This window comes from Rhagoletis zephyria, unplaced genomic scaffold, assembly GCF_001687245.7.
Source record: "Rhagoletis zephyria isolate East Lansing unplaced genomic scaffold, Rhagoletis_zephyria_1.1 Rzeph_scaffold_00484, whole genome shotgun sequence".
Lineage (NCBI taxonomy): Eukaryota > Metazoa > Arthropoda > Insecta > Diptera > Tephritidae > Rhagoletis > Rhagoletis zephyria.
The window spans coordinates 193,491-208,906 of NW_016157568.1; the positions used below are offsets into that span (position 1 = coordinate 193,491).

The following is a 15,416-nucleotide window of genomic DNA, read 5'->3' on the forward strand; positions in this document are numbered from 1 at the left end:
CCGGGTATCAAGACACTTTTGCCCCCTATTTCTGAAAGCTTGTAAAACTAATTTTGAATTGCACGACCCACTCCGTTGCTTATGCCAGGATTTTAACTCTCATTCCAGCACGTTTGATATATCAGATCCGCTTTTCAGCATTAAGAAATCGATACTGTCCTCTCTCAATAAATGAATCATTAAAATAAACACATAAAATCGGCTGATGAATTTAGTTCTGTAGCTGAACAGTTTTAGATCTCGACACTTAACAAACTCCCGCCTATCGTGACTCGGCGCAAAAATTGAAAATACTGGTTCCGTACGTCATGCGGACTGCGCTCCTCGTGCGGATGGGCGGCAATGGAGGGTAAAAACCGTTGGGATATTATTATTATTAACTCTAATAAAAATATTATCAGCCTACATAGTGAAATAATATAAAGTGTGCCAGATAGCAATGACATTCTATTTCGGCACTCTTATTTGACAATTTATTATCACAAACTTTTCTTTGATTTGACTTTCAGGTTAACCTTTTTGAGTGAGAACTTGTGAATTTTTTCGATTTGAATAAAAAAATTAACAAAATATGCCAAGAGACTCTTGCCGCTTGCGCAAAAGCACACATAGCGTTGCAGTGCTGTTGTTTTCAGTCCAGAAAGAAGAGGATCTAAGCCGAAATAGGACAGAGATGTGCAACCAAACCAAGGGTTACTGCCAGAATTGAAAAAAGCGAATACCAGAAACTAAAGAAAATATAATAACAAAATCAAATTTTGCTTTCAAATATGAAGACGTCAGTTACCTGCTACANTACTGCCAGAATTGAAAAAAGCGAATACCACAAACGAAAGAAAATATAATAACAAAATCAAATTTTGCTTTCAAATATGAAGACGTCAGTTACCTGGTACACTTTATATTATTTCACTATGATCAGCCTATAGTTTTCTTAAAACTCTTTCGTTTGACACTAATATTTCGATATTTCGTTTATGTATCTTTCGTATAAGTAAAACAAATTCGACTTTTCAAACAGGTGGTAACCCCTTTAAAAGTATTTTCAAACTTAANCAGTTTTTAACACGCCGGCTGAGACGGTGCCACCTGCAGTACCAGTTACAGGAGAAGCACAAATGAAAAATATTATCTGGAAACATAAAAATTTGCAACTGAATGAAGAGCAGTTACGTTTTCGGGGAAATTGTACAATTAACGGCGATTTATTGAACCTACAAACTCCGTTTCAATTCTTTAATTACTTTTTTTCTGAAGATTTAATGGCTATGATAGTTGAACAAACTAATTTGTACTACACTGGTAAACATCCGGAGAGACCAGGATCTTTCACCGAATCTGACATAAGACAGTATATCGGCATTGTTTTGTATATGTCACTTGTTCACATGCCCAGCGTTATATCTTATTGGAGTGATCAGCTTGGATTTACTCCAATTAAAAGCACAATGTCAGTAAACCATTTTGAAAGATTGCGAGGGCATATTCATTTCAATGATAACTCCAAATTTGTACCAGTGAACGAAGAAGGTCACGATAGACTTTACAAAATAAGGCCACTAATAGAAAAACTAAACCTGAAATTCAATGGGATTCCTTTGGAAGAACATCTTTCCATAGACGAGCAAATGTGTTCGACGAAAGTTAGACACTACATGAAACAATACATGCCGATGAAACCCCATAAATGGGGGTTTAAATTTTTTGTACTTGCCGGAGTCTCTGGATTTGCATATAATTTTGAGATATACTCTGGACAGGAGAATATGGCAACACGTCCCGATGATGAGCCAAACCTCGGTGCTACATCAAACGTAGTTCTTCGCTTATCTCGTATAATACCTAAAAATGAAAATTACCGTTTATATCACGACAACTACTACACGGCTTTACCACTTGTGGCTTACCAAGCGAAAAAGGGGATTCTTTCATTAGGTACAATCCGCAGAAATAGATTACCTAATTGCAAGCTTCCTTCTGAAGCTGATATGAAGAAGGAAATGCGCGGTACTTCTTATGAGTTTGTTTCAACGGTAGATGGGATTGATGTGTCATCACTGGTTTGGAAGGACAACAAGTATGTCACGCTTATATCAACATTTGCAGGAACTTATCCAGAAACGTTAGTCAAAAGGTATGATCGTAAGCAGAAAAGAACAATAGATGTAAAGTGTCCATATGTAGTCAAAGAATACAATCGGCATATGGGAGGAGTGGATTTATTAGACAGTCTAATGGGACGATATAAAATCCTTTTAAAAAGTAGAAAATGGTACATGAGACTGTTTTATCACATGATCGACTTGACGATGGTAAATGCTTGGTTAGTCTATAAAAGAGTACATAAACAAAACGGAACCGCTGATTGTGAAATCTTAAACCAAGCTAAGTTCCGAGCCGAGGTAGCTCAATGTTTGTGCATGATAAATACAAAATCAACGAAGCGTGGAAGATCAAGCTTTCTTGAGCAAGAAATTCAGTTGAAGAAAAAGAAAGGACCGGCACAACATGTTCCACCACAGGATATTAGACAGGATCAGTTTGCTCATTGGCCGTTAAATATTGACACAAAAATGAGATGCAAGTATCCTAACTGCAAAGGTTTCTCTCGAGTAAAATGCGAAAAATGTGACGTTGCTCTGTGTTTTAACAAAAATAACAACTGTTTCAAAAACTTTCATGTAAATTGATTCTGTACACGCCTTAGTTAATAAAAGCATGGTGTAGCCATATGGCAACAATCCCTTTTTTATAATAAATATCCTTTTCCAAAGCAAAAGATTTTTTTTTATTATTTGTTTCATAAATAACTCGAAATTTCACATCCTTGCAGCAATAAAATAATAAAAAATAAAAAATCATGCATTTAAGGGTTAAATCTTTCGCATGGCGTTGTTATACATATTTCAATTAACTGATGAATTAAGTTGAATAAATTTTTTTTAAGCACATGGCAACTCTCCTAAATGCAGTTTAGAAATAAATTATTTTCAAACCCATTTCGATTGATACCCATCTTTTGACAATCCATTTAACTTATTAAATAATTTGAGCTTAATTTTTTCAACAAAAAAAAACAAATGTCCAGCTTAAATTTCATGTAACTTACCCTCTTAAAAATTATTTTCGAACTAAAATTTCCTTAAATATTTGTCGTCTGACATTGTTATAAATATTTCATGTAACTGAGGAATTGAGTGGAAATTTATTTTTTAAACACGTGGCAATACTCCTAAATATAGTTATTAAATAAAGGATTTTAAACTCATTTCCATTGATAACCAACGGTTAGTAATTCATTTAACTTATAAATTTTAATTTAATTTAAATAATTTTAGTTTAGCCCTTTAAACTGGGGCAACCCTCAAACACACCAAAAATGTTCTAACTTGTCAAACTAAGTATTGAAGCTCTTTCATTTGACATCTATCGTTAATATTTCATATAAAAAATAGTTCAATTAGAAAATAGGTGGCAACCCTATTCAAAATATTTTCAAACTACTACCTTCTTAAACCTCTTTTGTATGACACCCATATAGCGATACCTTATTCACTTACTAAATTCCTTTAACTAAAATTGAATTACATTTTTTTAACATGTGGCAACCCTCCTATACGTAGTTAAGTTATAAAGCCTTTTCCAAACCATTTCGATTGATACCCATAATTAATAATTGATTTAACTTTTTAATTAATTTGAGCTAAATTTCTTAACAGGTGGCAACTTCTTTCGAAAAAGTAAAACCTTCTTGAACATCCACACCCTAAGCCCTTTAATTTGGTACCTCACTTTTGAAAATCGAACGGACGGTGCGGATCTGAGGGCATTGATTAGTAAATAACTTGAGTTTAATTATTTAACAGGTGGCAACTCTTTTCGAAAAAATAAAACCTTATTGCACATCTACAGGCCAAGCGCTTTAATTTGACACCCCATTTTTGAGAATCGAACGAACGGTGCAGATCTTTTATGCTGCACAAAAAATGCCTTCGCGTATTATATATATAGATAGCTATTATCTTGCCTTTTTTTACCTGGAAATCTTATTTTATAAAAACCAGCAAAAATAAAAGTATTTAGCGATGTCAAATGCCGTTTTCTTGATTACAAGAAATGGTAGGCAACAAGCCATGGTTTGAACCAGTTCTTGGTAGAAAAGAAAGTTTTGCAGTGGTAACCCTGAGTGCAAGTTTAAAGCAATTTTTTTTTTGCTGGCAGTGTCCTCCATATAAAAGAAAATCGTCGAACATACTTTCGTATGGAAAAAACGTGAAACAACTTCAACTAAAAAAAATGCATTTCTGTGAGCTGTCTGATGTTGCTGCTGTCTGTCGCTTCACCTGAACATATGAAGAGAAATTTCAAATAATCGGCGAAAAAAGGCCGATGCCGATGCTCAATTTTGTGCCGATAGTAGCCGATTCCGATGCCGATTAATCGGTCGGACTCTACAATTGCTCACTTTCGACGAATAAAGTACTTTTGACTTTTTCATGCTACAAAAATCATTACATTTTTATTCGAAGCAAAATTATGAATGTAAGCAACTGATAGTACTTTAATACGCAAGAGTACGTGTTTTTAAATAAAATATAGTTCATAAAAATAAGTGTTATTCATTTTAACATGAGTGTACACATCATTGTACACAGAAGCCAATAAATTGTTTTATATTTATGACATTTTTGAATATCAATAATAACATCATTTCCATCTTCAGTGTTTAAATAGTCAAAGTTATGAGCAAAAGCCATTCGAGTACTCAAATTTGTTGTTATTAAACTGAAAGTAATTTTCGAGGTACCTAACAACACACGACATAAAAACGTCAGCCTTCTTTTTAAATAATTTAGCTCCATCAAATTATCGCAACTGGTACGTAACGACCCTGCGATATGCCCATAAAACGAATGATCTTTTTGTTGTATTAATTTCTTGGGCATATCAAACATTATCTGAAACATGTCAACTATAATTAAATTAGTTTCTTTTTACTTTTTACAGTTTAAGGAAGTTCCAACGTTATGTAAAAACCTTAAGAAAATCCTAAAGTATTTTGTTTGAATTGAAAATTCAGTAAAAATCAGTACAAATTTTTCAAAATCAGGACATGAGCGTACTGATTTAAGAAATGAATAAAATCAGTACAAGAGTTGAAAAATCAGTACTGTACTGATAACATCAGTACGTCTGGCAACCGTAGTCAACAGGAGGATAAAGTGCAAACGTTAACAAAAAATGGAACACATTTGAGGGCACCCAGCGTACAAGGGTTGTTTTGCCTGTAAAATAACTAAACGTTAAATTAGAACAACCTTAAACACATGCGATTGTGTGCTTAGTGGTCGTTAACTGCGTACTCTGCCCATGTACACATTCGCATTCGCAAAATATTCGTATCAATTGATGCGAATTCGAATGGCGAAGCGAATGTGTAAAATGACGCGAATCATTCGCATAACGAATGCGAATGCAAATATTTGCAACATCCTTGGTATGTACCGGACTTTCAGAGTTCTTGAGCGGCGTGACTAAGGAATTCATCAATATTAACTCAAAATTGATATATGTATACCAGTGATTCCCAAAGTGGTCCAGGTGGACCCCCGGGGGTCCACGGAAGACTCGACGGGGGTCTACGTTGGCGTTAAAAAAATATGGGGGTCCACGAGTTGTAAGTGGGGGCCCACGAAAATTTGTCTGGTTTCGATAGTAAATAACTAAAATGGTTGCTTGATAGCCTCTTTATTTAACTTTAATTTTTTTGAGTGGTGTTTAGTCCTCTTGGCGCACTGCTGTACTTATATCGTCACTTTGTGTCTTCATACGTGGGGAAGCCAAAAGAAACGGATGTTGGTATAACACTGAGTGAGGCGAGGCGGTAATTGTTGGCGGCAGAGATTTGAGCACTCGTATCTATAATGCTGAGTTCCCTAAAGGGGGAATGCTGGTTTAATTCCAGCACTGAGACCTCACACCTTGACTCTGGGCCAGGATCTGGGATCTTTTTCGAAGTTAATTCGGATAAACTTCACTTTTATCTTACGGAATATGCTTCGGTCTTCCAGCTGAAGTATTTGCAATCCTCAAAGCCATAGACTACGTATAAATACTTCCAAACTAGTTCGACAATGCAAGTCTCAACTAAATTATTCTGGCAAACATAAGCAGCTCGCTTTACTTTGGGTGCCAGGTCACTCGGGAGTGCCTGGCAATGAGACATCTCACCATTTGGCCACAGTTGGCTTAGACCAGGCATTCCTCGATCCGCAACCAGTTATAGCACTCCCCACTTCGACCGTCGAAGCCGCCATCAGAACTGGTGAAAACTTCGCTCAGCAATGACTGAGAGCCACCGAGGGGATGCAGGTGGGAAAAACCCATGTTGCCTTCAATATCAGAAGGTCTATCTAGTTTTTTGCTCTCACTGAGAAGACGGGACTGTAGACAACTTGTTGGATTTCACGTAGCAAATGACAACTCTATTTGGCCATCCATGAGACGGTGGAACACTTTTGATGCTTGTATGTTAGTGTTGGGTGATTTTTCCGACAGGGTGGTAAGATGATTTATTTTGGAACAAGTTTCTGTCATCCCTTGTCAAGCTTGGTTTGCAGACAAACCGGTTTCGGCGTTGTGCCATCTTCAGTGTCATTTTATCATCCATTTTTCTAGATTCGGTCTTTTCTCTTTTGTCAGTTTCTGAATTTAAAGTTTGGCGTAAAAAGCTTTGTGGTTTTGTTGTATCAAGTAGGGATGTTTCGAATGTCATATTTTTCACATTCGCGAATGCGAATGCGAATTTGCGAATGCGAGTGTTAGGAATAAAATTAAAAAATCTATAATCAACTTAGTCGTCGTTTCTATTACTTAAAAAATTTGTAAATTATTAGAACATTGAACGAGTGCTTAACNATCAAGTAGGGATGTTTCGAATGTCATATTTTTCACATTCGCGAATGCGAATGCGAATTTGCGAATGCGAGTGTTAGGAATAAAATTAAAAAATCTATAATCAACTTAGTCGTCGTTTCTATTACTTAAAAAATTTGTAAATTATTAGAACATTGAACGAGTGCTTAACCTATACAGTGTTTTAATGTAGTAGTCAAAATTCAAAAGGGGCATAATATTTCAAAAAATTAATTTTGATCTCTTTTCTCCCATGAGGCGATTTCTTAGAGGATCGTATATAAGGCCGGCTGCACTGACGAATTGCTCACTTGGAACGCTGGCGGCTGGAGCGCTCAAATATTTGCGGGCCAGATCTGTAAATTTGTCGTATTTTAGTTTAGTTTTCCTCCAATCGAGAGGATTTTCACCGAGATGAGCTCGGTTTTCTTTAAGATAGGCCTTCAATTGAGCTTTAATTTCACATTTATTTCTTGGTTGCTTATAAGTCTTTTAGCAGTATTTGTTGAAGACCCATCAATGTTGCTTGATATACTACTTAACCGTTTAGCGCCTGATGCTGAAGTCGGTTATTGTCCGCACCCTGGTTAGACAGACTTACTGCCCAAGTCTGCGTTTTTTTGATAAATTTTTTGTAAAGAAATTTTATCAAGATTTTTATCACGTAAAAGCTCCCATCGCATTCTGTGAGAATATTTAGAAAATAAAAAGCTCTACGATTTTCACAAGAACTGATTTCCAAATGAGCGGAACTGATTTCATTGTCTCATATGAAAAATATTAATTTAAAAGCAAAAAAGCTTTAGACTGCCGTAGCCGAGTAGGTAGAAATGTCGGCTATAAATTCTGTGTGTCCCAGGTTCAAATGCCGGCACATTCAGTATTTAAATGATAGAAATTTTTCAATATACAAAATTTATAATTTTCATATGAAATTTCAATTTATAAACGCTTGTCAATAGCATTTTCAATCTTGATAATTTATCAAGAAAAGAGCTTTAATAGATTTATGTGCTAGAATTCCAATTCTTGATAAATAATAAAATTTTTTGATGAGCTTCGGGAATATGTTAGAAAGGGCAGCAGAGGTCCACCGAAACCAGTAAAGTTTTGAAAGGAATCTACGAGAAAAGCAAGTTTGGGAACCTCTGATGTATACAATGTCTCGTTAGCAAAAATTTGGTTTTTTCATAAAATTTTAGAAAAATGGGCCTGAGAATGTAGTATTACAATTCCAGGTAATAATGATATTGGGAATTGTAGGATTAGGTATTAATGATTTTTTTTTAAATAATGAAAAATATTTTATTTTAATTACCAGAAAGATCTTTATGAAATTTTACAATGAATATCAAAAATTTTCTTCTTGAAAGTAATCACAACATAACATTCTAATATTCTTCAAATTAAAAATGAATACAAAGTAGAAATAAGTACAAAGTAGAACCATTTCCAAACAAATAAATAACAGCAATAAGATCCCTACATTACTCCAATTGTAGTATCACAATTCCAGGTAATAATGATTATGGGATCTTTTTAAATAATGAAAAAAATTTTCTTTTAGTAACCAGAAAGTTCTTTATGAAATTTTACAATGACTATCAAAAATTTTCTTCTTGAAAGAAATCACAACATAACATTCTAATATTCTTCAAATTAAAAATGAATACAAAGTAGAAATAAGTACAAAGTAGAAAATAAATAACAACAATAAAATCCCTAAATACAACTTATATCATATGTGTATCTCAAAAACTACTTCAACGATCTCGACCAAATTTGGTATACAAACACATTGCGCTTAGCCTCCTTAAGCACCGTCCCGCAAAGTTTTTAAATCACATACATACGTATATAAATTCAAGACTTAACTTTAACTTTACGCAAGTGAGGTACCAATTTGTTTGAAAAAAATTTACTTTTAAATAAATACTATATATTTGGTAACTTTTATTGACATTTTTTAAATAAGCGATGGCCAAAGTTAAAAAAGTTGACAAATATAGGGGTTTTTTCAATTTACAAGATGAAAGCTCCCAACAAGCTAAGTCTAGCAATATATTTTTATACATCTTTTTAAAGCTCTATGTAATATCCCCTCTTCAAAACAAGTTTGATTTTTAAGATCTGAAGAAAAATAGTCAAGCTGTTAATAGACAAGTGTGAGTACGAACATAATGGTTATTTTTCAGGGACGGTAATTATTATGAGTAAAATAATTTAAATCAGCATTTAATCATTATTTTATGATTTTTATTTATTTCCTCAAAAATAATAGTTATTATTGAGTTTTTTTTTCCCCCTCAACGAAAATAATTTTTATTTGACTTTTATTTTTTCGATCACAAATGATGATTATTTTACGATTTTATTTTTTCGCTCAGAGATAATAGTTATTATTGAGTTTTATTTAAAAATAATGATTATTTATATAATTGAAAAGGCCATACAGACGCAACCTACTGAAATTTTGACCAGAAAATTTTGGGACTTAATCCTTTTATTAGGGTATCGCTACCTCTGAAAAGGATACGTCGGAAACCACGCTGGTATAGCTTTTGAATTTTTTAATGATCATTATTCTTAAGTGAAAAAGTAAAACTCAATAATAAACCCTATGCGACAAAATTAAACTTGTTGGCTCGGTATTGAGTACAACCAAATGCATATAATAGTTTAGATATCAATGGTACTACGTTATCCTTACTTTAATCTTTGCACGTAATTTTTTGTTTAATTAGGTAAACTCTTGAAAAATATTCTTAGAAAATACTAACATAAGGGTTTTTTGATACGATGAATTCATTTTTTAAGTTCGTTTATCATTAGCTTGGCGGTAGATGGCGCTTTAGGGCAATTTGTTTGAATTTTATTGATTTGTATTAATATTTTTTTTTTCAAATAAGTACTCATATTAGAGGTCTTGATTAAATAATGAATTCGCGATGTGATTTAAAACACCGCAATTAACATTTCAAACAGATATTACTTTATTTATTGTATTTTGTTTTATTCTTTTGTCTACTTTATCTTTAAACTTTCCTTATTTCTTTTTTTCAAAATCATTGTCATCATTGCCATGTGAAAAATTTACAAAGTTATTGCTTGTATTTACGTCATCAGCTGTAGCTATTATCCACCAACACATATCCAACAATAATGTTGATATTTTCTTTCACAATCAACCATTTTTTAATTAAAATACCAAAGAAATTTTTTTAAACTGTCGTATAGCAAAATTATACCATCAAGCGAGAGTAATAAAATAATTATGACGATGATTTTTAATCGAAATAAAAAGCATAGAAGGAAAGTTTGAAAAAATACTAGGTACAAAAAAAACAAACAAAATACAATAAATAAATTAATTTCTGTTTAAAACATAGATTGCGGTGTTTAAAATTGGTATTTGTAATACGAACAATGTAAATTTCACATCGAGACTTTTTTAATAGAGACCTCTAATTTTAGTATTTATTTGAAAAAACTCAATGAAATTCAATTAAATTGGCCTGCGGCGCCATCTAGCGCAGACCTACTAAAAAACAAACTTCAAAAATGAATTCCTCGTATCAAAAACCTTTGTATTAGTATTTTCTAAGTATACTTTTCAAGAACTTAACCTAATTAGGCAATAAATTGTGTGCAAGGATTCAATCAAGGATATCTTCCTTAAATGAGCTAAACTCGAAAAAATCCAGTAACGTAGAATTATTGACATCTAAAACTATCACTTGCATTTGGTTTTATTCAATACAGATTTGAGCTGTCGCACAGTGTAATTATTATCTTGAGCGAAAAAATAAAAATCATAAAATAATCATATATATAATATGTTGCCGGAAAAGGGGACCGGAAGTATTTTTGCGCAGAACTTCCTTCTTAGGGATTATAACCCTTACTAAGTAGAACTCTCCTTTCTGTGTTGGGGGGAAAGGGGGCCGGAAGTATTTTTGCGCAGAACTTTCTGCGTACGCGGCCTTCGGCCGCGCTTAGGCATTATAACCCTTGCTAAGTAGAACTCTCCTTTCTGTGTTGGGGGGAAAGGGGGCCGGAAGTATTTTTGCGCAGAACTTTCTGCGTACGCGGCCTTCGGCCGCGCTTAGGGATTATAACCCTTACTAAGTAGAATTCTCCTTTCTGTGTTGGCGGAAAAGGGGACCGGAAGTATTTTTGCGCAGACCTTTCTGCGTACGCGGCCTTCGGCCGCGCTTAGGCTTTATAACCCTTGCTAAGTAGAACTCTCCTTTCTGTGTTGCCGGAAAAGGGGACCGGAAGTATTTTTGCGCAGACCTTTCTGCGTACGCGGCCTTCGGCCGCGCTTAGGCTTTATAACCCTTGCTAAGTAGAACTCTCCTTTCTGTGTTGCCGGAAAAGGGGACCGGAAGTATTTTTGCGCAGACCTTTCTGCGTACGCGGCCTTCGGCCGCGCTTAGGGATTATATCCCTTACTAAGTAGAATTCTCCTTTCTGTGTTGGCGGAAAAGGGGACCGGATATATTTTTGCGAAGAACTTCTTTCTGCGTATAATATACATAATATTTTTGATCGGAAAAATAAAAATCAAGTAATAATAATTTCCTTTGAGCGAAAAAATAAAACTCAAATACTAATTATTATATTTAATTTTTATTGATTAAACTCCAAAAATAAAAATCATTGTAAATTACAGTAGGACGTACGAGCACAAATACGTGAGTATAATTAAAATTTTTTTACACCGATTACAACTTGTTGATTTTTTTGGTTAAAATTTAAGAAATCTATATATAAATACACCACAAGAAAATTTTGAACTCCCTTTTTTGAGGGCACCGTTCGCTCGATTTCAGTGAAACATACACCGATTTAAAGGACATGACTTCCTCTAATCCAGGGGGCGTGGCATCTGACATACAGACTAAAATGTGAAAACTGATATATCTCTAAAACCATTATGCTAACGTCCTGACATTTGACACAGCTATTTATACTTTCAAGAGCATACTTATGGCGAAAAGCGGTAGATATCGGAAAAGGGGCGTGGCCCATGCGGCCATATATGCTACCAATCCGTACCTACGGCGGAAAGTGGTAGATTTTGGAAAAGGGGACGTGGAACCGCCCATACAAACTGAAATTCTCATATCGCTTATCTCTGGAACCGCGCATGCTATCGTCTTGAAATTTGACACAGCAACATATGTTACCAATACCGTACCTACGGCGAAAAGTCGTAGATTTTGTAAAAGGGGGCGTGGCACCGCCCATACAAGCTGAAATTCTCATATCGCTTTTCTCGGGAACCGTGCATGCTAACGTCGTAAAATTTGACACAGCGACGCTTTCAGAAAAAGTTGGAGCAAATTTTTGTTATAATTTGTTACGAAACCCTAAGGTAAAGTCTGCCTTGCACTCATGATTAGCATTTGATTTTTCGCAATTCCTGACAAAAGTTGGATTTTGAGTTGTGTCACATATGTTGTCAATACCGTACTTACGATGTAAAGTGGTAGATTTATTAAAACGGGGCATATCAGTTCTCATACAAACTGAAATTCTCATATCGCTTAAATCTGGAACCGCTTATGCTAACGTTCTGAAATTTGTCATAGCTATTTATGCTTTTAAGAGCGTACTTATGGCGAAAATGATATATATTCGAAACGGGGATGTGGTACCCATAGAAAATGCTATTTCCATATCGCTTATTTCTGGAACCACTGATAAGGTTATGGAATTTGATACACATACAGCTATGTATGTACATAATAATAATAATAGATTGGCGCTTACACATATGTTAGTGTTTGGCCGAGCTTCTCCCCCGATTTGTGGCGTGCGCCTTGATGTTGTCACACAAAGCGGAGGGACCTACAGTTTTACGCCGACTCCGAACGGCGATTGTATTTTTATGAGAAACTGTTTTTCATGGCAGAAATACACTCGGAGGTTTGCCATTGCCTGCCGAGGGACGACCGCTGTTAAGAAAAAACCTTTTTTTCTATATTTTTGCGATGTTGCTTTCGCCAGGGTTTGAACCCGGGTGCTGCGGAGTGGAAGTGCGCACTGCTTACCACTACACCACAGCGGCCGACGATGTATGTACATATCTTCGTTTAAATTGCAAAACCGCGTATCACCAAAATGCAAAACCGCGTATGTGAGGTTGCATAAATTATTTTCCAGAGAGTAAAATCACTCATATTTCAAAATGGTTCTCTTTTTTTATAAAGCAATCGCATTTTTGGCTGGTATAATTTCAGGACGTATGGATAAGGATTGAGCCAAGAGCTTGTGACGATACGCGGTTTTGTACTTTAAATGAAGATATATATCGTCGCCCGTATGCCAGAAACCTGAGTGTGTAAAAATGAAAATTTTTGGAAATCAAGTTTGAAGGTTTTTTTTACGAGACTCAACTCTACATTTGAGTAGTCCACTTGCAAACAGCGTTATGTGATTTTATAATAGAAAGCCATAAATTTGAAAAAATGACTACGACAACAAGTAACATTTAAATTGAATCTTTTTTATTATTACCTGAAAATTTGAACATAACATATCATGACATAAGATAACAATACGACCTAAAGCAGTTTTCTAAGTTCATCAGAAGATGTATACTTTTGAAAGTTTATAAGTATGATAGCGACTTTTGGAAGAAGAGTTAACATTTGATGCTAATTTTTTCAGAATATAAAAAGATTTTGCACTGTGTTGTTAGTGGACATGAAACTACTTTAAATACTGGTACCTAATCCACCAAAAACAAAAAATCTAAAAAATTTTACATAGCGCACTTTGCAACTACTCATTTATGCAATTGAAATTATCAAATACTACATTCTCCTCACGCGCTTCGCTGAGTGAACATATGAAATTTCCGCGTGCTAAATTGGGTGTGATTTATTTCAATAAATCTCAAAATAGATTTCACATAACGGTTGTTTGTAACAGGCAAAACGAATCGAGATAGATATAGACAAATGTATCCATAAATGATCAGAATGAAAAGGGAAATCGATTAAGCGGTGACTGTCTGTCCGTCCGTCCGTCCGTCTGTGCACACGATAACTCGAGTAAAAATTGAGATATCTTAACGAAACATTGTACGTGCACTTCTTTCGGGCGTAGGACGGATGGTATTGAAAATGGGCAATATCGGACAATAACCACGCCAACCTCCCATATAACGGTAATCTTCAGAAATACGAAAACTGCGATATTTTAGTAACTACTGAAGATTATTCACTCAAAATTGATATTTACAATAATTTTTTGACGAAAAATAAGAATATTATAAATTTCTGGAAAATGGGCGTAGCCACGCCCACTTATGGTATATCTTGGTAACCGCTGCACCAATTTCTTCCAAACTTGGCACAGTTGTTAGCCTTGCTACAACATTTTAAATCGGACAATAACTACGCCCACATCCCATATAACGGTAATTTGGAGAAATACGAAGCCTTCTATAAATCAGTAAATATTAAAGCTAATTTATTCAAAATTGATGCTTGCAAAATTTTGGAAAATGGGCGTGGCACCGCCCACTTATGATTACATATATGTATCTCGGTAACCGTTCTACCAATTTGTACCAAACTCGGTATGGTTATTGTGCTTGCCACATAAAAGCAAAACGTTGAAAATAATTGAAATCGGACTAAAATTGAGACCGCTTTTCATATAACGGTAAATTTCGGAAATGCTTGAAACTTCAATATTTCGAAATTTAAGGACGCTAATTTACTCAAAATTGATACACCCCGGCTTACCACGTAGCTTCCGGAAAGGTGAAATACATATATTTAATACTTGCGCCGGGTATTTAATGTTCGGCTCCGCCCGAACTTAGACTTTCTTACTTGTTATATACAAAATTTGCAAAAACTACCACACTGCGATTTTGTTTTTTAATGTTATTTGGCTCTTATTTATCCAAATTTTCAGATAATAAAAAGAAATATGGGCATTCCCATGGTGGCGCACGTGACAGTCGTACGATTTCAATGTGATACAAAAAAGGAATACCATTTGTTTTCTTTAACTTTTTGGGCCATTGTATAGCACATACTTAGCTCTATATTTAACCGAAAAATGAAATCAATCGAACTGCTTGGTCCTGAAATATAAAAATTTAAAGGGAGGGTCGTTACGTGACAAAAAATGGAAGTTGATTTTTTCTTTTCTTACAAAATGGCAAAACTCTGCGAATTGTGGATGGCTAATTTCATGAAACTTATTTTAATATGATTTGGAGCAATTCTAGTTGTTTTTAGAGTTTTTTGAATTAATGCAAATTGTTTCAATTCTCTTTTACAACCCCAAGTGTGAAACGTGACGTGGCGTGACGTGACATAAATTTCCATCGTTATATTTTTGTTAATATTGCTTTTAAATTAATTTTTAACGCAAATAAAACATGTATTTTATGTAGAATATACTTTATATTTTGACTTAAGCGCCAATTCAGGGTCAATTTATTGGAAATCTATGATTTATTATGTTTCAAC

General features: G+C 34.6%; 1 protein-coding gene and 1 long non-coding RNA gene across 2 annotated transcripts in view; both read right to left on the minus strand.

The window, feature by feature from the left end:
- The window catches only part of sol (calpain 15 small optic lobes), a gene marked incomplete at its 5' end in the record, with an annotated part of 158,818 nt that overhangs the window by 110,642 nt on the left and 32,760 nt on the right, over window positions 1-15,416 (minus strand). The window lies entirely within an intron of this gene.
- LOC108359875 (uncharacterized) lies at window positions 7,145-13,725 on the minus strand. Its single transcript, XR_001847012.1, has 3 exons — window positions 13,712-13,725; window positions 13,205-13,321; window positions 7,145-7,156 (listed from the first exon to the last, which is right to left on the minus strand). It is a non-coding gene; the product is annotated as an uncharacterized LOC108359875 (long non-coding RNA).